Source organism: Carcharhinus amblyrhynchos, chromosome 28, assembly GCF_965287045.1.
Source record: "Carcharhinus amblyrhynchos chromosome 28, sCarAmb.v2.hapA, whole genome shotgun sequence".
Lineage (NCBI taxonomy): Eukaryota > Metazoa > Chordata > Chondrichthyes > Carcharhiniformes > Carcharhinidae > Carcharhinus > Carcharhinus amblyrhynchos.
The window spans coordinates 22,376,194-22,383,554 of record NC_137351.1 but is presented as its reverse complement, the minus strand read 5'-3'; positions in this window follow the sequence as shown (position 1 = coordinate 22,383,554).

Genomic DNA, 7,361 nt, shown 5'->3' with positions numbered 1-7,361 from the left:
GCAGTTGCGAGTCAACCACATTGCTGTGGCTCTGGAGTAACATGTAGCCAGACTGGGTAAGGACGGCAGATTTCCTTCCCTAAAGGACATAAGTGAAAATTCTCCCCGTGTCTGTATGGATTTCTTCCGGATGCTGCAGTTTCCTCCTACAGTCCAAAGATGTGTGGGTTAGGTGGATTGGTCATGATAAATTGCCCCTTAGTGTTCAAAGATGTGACTAGTGGTGTTCCACAGGGCCCTGTACTGGGACCTCTGCTGTTTGTAATATATATAAATGATTTGAAAGAAGATGTAGCTGATCTGATTAGTAAGTTTATGGACAACATAAAGATTGCTGGAGTTGCGGATAGTGATAAACATTGTCAGAGAATACAGCAGCATATAGATAGGCTAGAAAATTGGGCGGAGAAATGGCAGATGGAATTTAATCCAGATAAATGCAAAGTGATGCATTTTGGTAGACCTAATGCAGGGGGGAGCTATGCAATAAATGGCAAAGCCATCAGGAGTATGGACACACGGAGGGATCTGAGTGTGCAAGTCCACAGATCCTTAAAGGTGGCAATACAGGGGTGGAAAAGCTGGTGAAGAAGGCATGTGGCATGCTTGCCTTTATTGGATGGGGCCTAGAGTATAAAAGTTGGCATATGACGTTACAGTTATATAGAACATTGGTTAGGCCACATTTGGAATACTGCGTCCATTTCTGGTCGCCACACTACCAGAAGGACGTGGAGGCTTTGGAGAGAGTGCAGAAAAGGTTTACCAGGATGTTCCCTGGTATGGAGGACCTTAGGTATGAGGTGAGATTGAGTAAAATAGGGTTGTTCTCCCTGGAAAGATGGAGGTTGAGGGGCGACCTGATAGAAGTTTATAAAATTGTGAAGGGCATAGATAGGATGAATAGTTGGAAGCTTTTCCCAGGTCGGAAATGACAAACACAAGGGGTCACAAGTTCAAGGTAAGGGGGGCAAGGTTCAATACAAATATGCAGAGGACTTATTTTACACAAAGGGTGTTGGGGGCCTGGAATGCACTACCAAGCAAAGTGGTTGAAGCAGACATGCCAGGATCATTTAAGACTTGTCTAGATAGCCACATGAGCAGACTGGGAGTAGAGGGATACAAACAGATGGTCTAGTTAGGAACACATGATTAGTGCAGGCTTGGAAGGCCAAAGGGCCTGTTCCTGTATTGTATTGTTCTTTGTTCTAGGTTACGTGGATTAGTCATGGTAAATGCATGGGAAAGAGCAGCAAGGCTGGGCCTGGCTTAGATGCTCTTTTGGAGAGACGGTGCAGACTTGATAGGCCAAGTGGCCTCCTTCTACATTGTGGTAATTCAATGGTAAAGGAATGTATATATGTATGAAGTTTAATGGTGCATACTAATTGGAGAGAGGTAGGCAGATGAACTCTGGACAGGACATAGCACCAATTTGAATTTAGACAGTACCTTTAAGATTAAAGGAACACATTTCAAAGCACCTCACAGAAGCATAAGGGAGAAACAGAGCAAGCCAAAGATAGAGATAATATTCCTCCAGGTAATTTCGACAAGTGCATGCATGAGCAAGTTCTTCTTCCCTTAGTTACCAACGCGATGCATTCCAATTAAATTCACTGGCTCAGAAAAGCCACATCAGTCGTTAGGGGACTTGGGATAAAGCACAGACAAGCCATCCCTTGATGGCAGGCACAACTTGTCAACTTTTAACCATGCCTGCATTACTAGGACTCAGGTAAATGGCAGGCTCCCTTCCCCCCGAACATTGCAACCCTATCGGCAGATATAATCACGTCAAGACATGTGGAATTCATGTAGCAGTTAATTACTCCCAATCTTTCACTGAAATTCTATTTAAAGGAGCACAACGCTGTTTCGTGGAATAGTTGAGCACCAGCAGCCTCTCATTATTATGTACAGCTGCCTCCTGGAAGTTCAATCTGTGCTGTGCAGATAATACTCTTGGCTGCATGGTATTGTCCTCATATTTTGGTTGCAGATTTTCTGACAGATGAAAGGATGATTTCTATTATTGGTATTTGTCAGAATTTAACTATTCACTGCGATCTTTAACCTGACTATGACTTGGAAGCCTGGTATATATAAAATAATAACTATTTTTATGTACATCCTTCTGTTCACATTTACTTTCGAATTGGGCAGCAGGGCAGCACAGTGGTTAGCATTGCTGCCTCACAGTGCCAGGGACCCGGGTTCGATTCCCGGCTTGGGTGACTATCTACGTTGCGAGTGGTACGCTTTGCCTCAATAATGCGCAAGAAACAATATTCTTCACTGTATCCCAATGCATGTGACAATAATGAATCCAATCAAATTGAAAGTTTAATGATAGACAGCGATAAAGTGGCACAGTGGTTAGCACTGCTGCCTCACAGCTCCAGTGATAAGGGTTCGATTCCCACCTTGGGTGACTGTCTGTGTGGAGTTTGCGCATTCTCCCTGTGTCTGCGTGGGTTTACTCCAGGTGCTCCAGTTTCCTCCCACCGAAAGATGTGCAGGTTAGGTGGATTGGCCGTGCTAAATTACCCCTTAGTGTCAGGGGAATTAGCTAGGGTAAATGTATGGGGATAGGGTCTGGGTGGGATTGTGGTTGGTGCAGACTCGATGGGCCCAATGACCTCCTTTTGCATTGTAGGACTGTATGGTGGCAGATGGTTGTATTGTCACTGGACTAGTATTCCAGAGACTCAGAGTAATGCTCCAAGGACCCAAGTTCGAGTCCCACTATGGCAGGTGGTGGAATTTGAATTTAATAAAATATCTGGAATTAGAAGTCTAATGATGACAATGAAAGCATTGTTGATTGTTGTAAAGACCCATCTGGTTCACTGATGCCCTTCAGGGAAAAGAACTGGGTTTGGCCTACATGTGACTCCAGGCCCACAGCAATGTGGCTGATTCTTAAATGGCTGAGCAAGCCACTCAGTTGCATCCATCCGTTACGAAGCCCACAAAAAGGAATGAAACTGGACACACACCGACCTAGCCACCAGAATCGACAACAGCAAACCCAGCCCTGTCGATCTTGAAAAGCCCTCCTTACCAACATAGAATCATAGAAACTCTACAGTACAGAAAGAGACCATCTAGCCCATCGTATCAGGTAGACAACGTTGGCCGGAAAGATGCCCTCATAAGAACAGGATATGACGCTCGACTCATCGACCGACAGTTTCAATGCGCTACAGCCAAAAACCGCACCGACCTCCTCATAAGACAAACACTGGACACGGTGGACAGAGTACCCTCCATATTCCAATACTTCCCCTGAGTGGAGAGGCTACAACATCTTCTCCGGACCCTTCAACACGTCATTGAAGAAGACGAACATTGTGCCAAGGCTATCTCCACACCCCCACTTCTTGCCTTCAAACAATCACACAACCTCAAACAGACCATTGTTCGCAGCAAACTACTCAGGAGAACAGTGACCACAATACCACACAACCTTGCCACAGCAACCTCTGCAAGACATGCCGGATCATCGACACGGATGCCATCATCACACGTGAGAACACCATCCACCAGGTACACGGTAAATACTCTTGCAACTTGATCAACATTATCTACCTGATACACTGCAGGAAAGGATGTCCTGAGGCATGGTACATTGGGGAGACCATGCGGACACTATGACAACGGACACCGCTCGACAATCACCAGGCAAGACTGTTCTCTTCCTGTTTGGGAACACTTTAGCATCACGGGCATTTGGCCTCTGACCTTCGGGTAAGCGTTCTCCAAGGTGGCCTTCATGACACATGACAGCACAGAGTTGCTGAGCAGAAACTGATAGCCAAGTTCCGCACACATGAGGACGGCCTCAACTGGGATTCTGGGTTCATGTCACACTATCTGTAACTCCCACAACTTGCCCGGACTTGCAAAATCTCACTCACTTTCCTGCCTGGAAACAATACACATCCTTTTAACCTGTGCTTAATGCTCTCTCCCCTCACATTGTCTGTACCTTTAAGACTTGATTAGCTGTAAAGGCTCGCATTCCAATCATTATTCACGTAAATTAAGTTTGTGTCTTTATATGCCCTGTTTGTGATCAGAACTTGCACTCACCTGACGAAGAAACAGCCAGTTCTGAAAGCTAGTGGTGTTTGCTACAAATAAACCTGTTGGACTATAACCTGGTGTTGTGAGACTTCTTACTGCATTTCCTTTCCTGCCATTTGTGTGACCTTACTGTTCACATATTAGTTGCTGCATACACTATAATAGTTTGAAATATTCACCTGTGTGCCAACAGGGTCAATTACACAAAGACAGCTGATATTGTGTGACTTTGCAAGCTCAGCTCATCCTACCAATGTTCACTCACTCGCGTGTTGTATGTGAGGCAGTCATTGGTTGAACAGAGATGCACACTGGAGATGTTTGAAGAAGATACAAAGGCACGACTGCTTCCTTTGACAATGATGCTCCAGAGGTCTAACACCTCCAGGTGCTGCAAAGGCGGTGGACTTTTTTCTTCAACATTGAGGGATACCCCACCCCAGGAAAGATGTAACTGCGTTGGAAGCAGTTCAGAGAAGATTCCCTAGACTGTTATCTGAATGGACAGGTTGTCTTATGAGGGAAGGTTGGACAGGTTAGACTTGTATCCGCTGGAGTTTAGAAGAATAAGAGGTTGCTCACCTCTAAGAAGTAGGGAATGGTGAATTTGCTCCAGATGTTTCTTCCTCTTAGCCATAAGAGTAGAAATCAGTTTTAAAATTAACCCACTATCAGAATATCTCATTCAAAGGACGTAGCTGCGGTGATCATGCCAGCATTTATTGCCAATCCCTAACTGCCTTTGAGAAGGTGGTGGTGAGCCACCCTGAGAACCATTGCAGTCCATTTGGTGACGATATTCCCACAATGTTGACAGAAAGGGGAATTCTAGACTTTTGACCCAGCATCAATGAATAAGCAGCGATATAGTTCCAAGCTGGGATGGTATGTGGCTTGGAGGGGAATTTGAATGTGGTAGTTCTCATGTGTCTTTTGGTGATGATCTTCTTGGATTTGAAAGGGGCCATTGAAGGAGCCTTGGTGAGTTGCTGCAGTGCATCTTGTACATGGTACACACGGCTGTATGTCAGAAGTGCACGGAGTGAATGTTTAAGGTGGTCTGCTTTGGCCTGGATGCTGTCAAGCTTCCTGAGCTGCTTTGTAGGTGGTAGAAAAGCTTTGGGGAGTCAGGAAATGAGCTATTTTCTGCAGGATATCTAGTCTCTGGTTCCCCCTCCCTGGTGTAGTATTTATATTGGTGTTAATTGGTCCAGTGGTTCTAACTGAAACTGGGCCTAGGATACAGAATCGATCAACCCCTCCAGCTGATTAACCCCCACCTGCAAGATCATGGAAAACAGTCCTAACATCTTCGCGTTAGCACTGCTGTCTCACAGCACCAGGGACCCGAGTTCAATTCCTGGCTTGGGTGACTGTCTGTGTGGAGTCTGCACATTCTCCCCACGTCTACGTGGGTTTCCTCCAGCTGCTCCAGTTTCCTCCCACAGTCTGAAAGACGTGCTGGTTCAGTGCATTGGCCATACTAAATTCTCCCTTAGTGTACCCAAACAGGTGCCAGAGTGAGGTGTCTCGGGGATTTTTACATTAACATTGCAGTGTTAATGTAAGTCTACTTATGACACTAATAAATAAACTTAAAAGAACTTAATTAATGCATTTTTTAAAGTATTTAATATATATTTATTCAATGCTAAGCTAATATTTATTACTCACTGAGTGGCCATTTAAGAGTGGTGTGGAGATGCTGGCATTGGACTGGGTGGGCACAGTAAGAAGTCTCACAACACCAGGTTAAGGTCCAACAGGTTTATTTGGTAGCACGAGCCTTTGGAGCGCTGCTCCTTCATCGAGTGAGTGGCAGCTCTCTGAAAGCTGGTGATTCCCAATAAACCTGTTGGACTTTAATCTGGCGTTGTGAGACTTCTTACTGCAGTTAAAAGTCAACAACATTGCTGTGGGTCTGGACTCACACGTTGACCAGAACCTGCAGATTTCCTTCTCCAAAGGGCCATTAGAGAATCAAATGGGTTTTTACAACAATCATTTTCTCATTAGACTTTTAATTCCAGATTTTTTAATTCAATTCAAATCCCTGCTTTGGTGGGATTTGAACCCCAGAAGGATCTCTGGATTACTAGTCCGGTGACAATGCCACTACGCCACTGTCTCTATTTTTGTGAGGAAACCTTGAGTGGGTAGTACTCCTCTCTGGGGAGAATGTTGCCTCTGTAACTGACAAGCTGCTGACTAAATTGTGGGGGGGAAAGCATATTTTTAAATCTGTTCATTTATTGAAAGTGTGATGTTGGCCAGGGCTGGTTGAGACGAAGCAAACTCACTTTTCTATTAAGAACAGGTTTAAAAATGAGCATTCCCGTCTACACCGTGAGGAGATACGGGAGGAGGCTCAGATTTCGATTGATTTTGGGACTGTCACACAGATTGTTGATCAGAGATGTGGCGTTTAAAGAAAGATAAAGTTACATTTCAGTTCCTGTTAGGGCTCCTCAAACAAAACACCTTTTTTTCTCTTTGAATTGATTTGCAGGCAGAATCCCTCAGGGAAGGAGTGAGAGGTGTTGAGTATCGACCCTGTCAGAAGCAGCAGTAATAAAAAATATGCTGGAAAGGGCTGGGAAACACATAGTCTGGGGCATCCTTATTCGTTATACTGAACATGGTATCTGGGAGATTTAAACTGATCTTTCCGGCTTTAAAGTTGACCTTTGATGAGGCTGGAATTCTAAATTTTAAGACTTAACACTGTGGTTCTGAATCATTCTTGTTTCTGATGTGTATAACAGACATCCCAGCTTATTTTTCAGCTCCCTAGACATTTCCACTCAGAGTGGTTGTTCTGCACAGATTTATTTTTGGACTTTCTCACCAGCTCTCGCACAGAAGCAGTATAAACTTATTCCAAGATTCATAAAGCTGTTTGTCTTTCGCCTGTCCTGATCAAATAGGCCTCATCTGCTTTAGCTACAGAGCTACGCCCAAATGGAAAAATGAATTAAAACTGCTACTCTAAAAACCAGAAGCCTCGTACTTGCTTTGGGATTACGGCTTTACACGCTTCCAGCTATTGAACAACTAATAATTGCTTTTTTATGCTCAATCACCCTGAATTTGCTCCATAAACGTGCTACATTTTGGCATAAACTCCATCTAACATATGTAGTTTATCTGTGAACCAAACACTTATTTGTCTACAGTCTGCCAACCAGCCACAATGTGGGCAGCGCAGTGGCACAGTGGTTAGCACCACTGCTTCACAGCACCAGGGACCTGGGTTCGATTCCCAG